The sequence below is a fragment of the Piliocolobus tephrosceles genome, chromosome 2 (genome assembly GCF_002776525.5).
Source record: "Piliocolobus tephrosceles isolate RC106 chromosome 2, ASM277652v3, whole genome shotgun sequence".
Taxonomy (NCBI): domain Eukaryota; kingdom Metazoa; phylum Chordata; class Mammalia; order Primates; family Cercopithecidae; genus Piliocolobus; species Piliocolobus tephrosceles.
In genome coordinates this window covers 107,416,572-107,417,046 of record NC_045435.1, presented here as the reverse complement: position 1 = coordinate 107,417,046, position 475 = coordinate 107,416,572, and positions in this window count along the sequence as shown.

The window sequence follows — 475 nt, the reverse complement described above, 5'->3', positions numbered from 1 at the left end:
AGAGAGAGGGAGGGAGGAAGGAAGGAGAAAGAGAAAAGAAAGAAAGAAAGAGAGAGAGAGAGAAAGAAAGAAAGAAAAAGAAAGAAAGAGAAAAAGAAAGAAAGAAAGAAAGGAAAGAAAGAAAGAGGGAGGAGGGGAGGGGAAGGAGGAAAAGAAAGGAAAAGGAAGGAAGGAAAGGAAGGAAGGAAAGGGAAGGTAAGGGAAGGTAAGGTAGGGAAGGTAAGGGAAGGGAAGGTAGGAAAGGAAGGAACCTGAGGTTGGGTAATTTATAAATAAAATATATTTAATTAGCTCACGGCTCTGCAGGCTGTAAGGAAGCATGGCACCAGCATCCCTTGTGAGGCCTTAAGAACCTTACAATTATGGAAGAAGGTAGCAGGAGCATCACATGGCAAGAGCAAGTAATGTGGGAGATGGCACATTCCTAAAAATAAATAAATAAATAAATAAATAAATAAATAAATAAATAAATAAA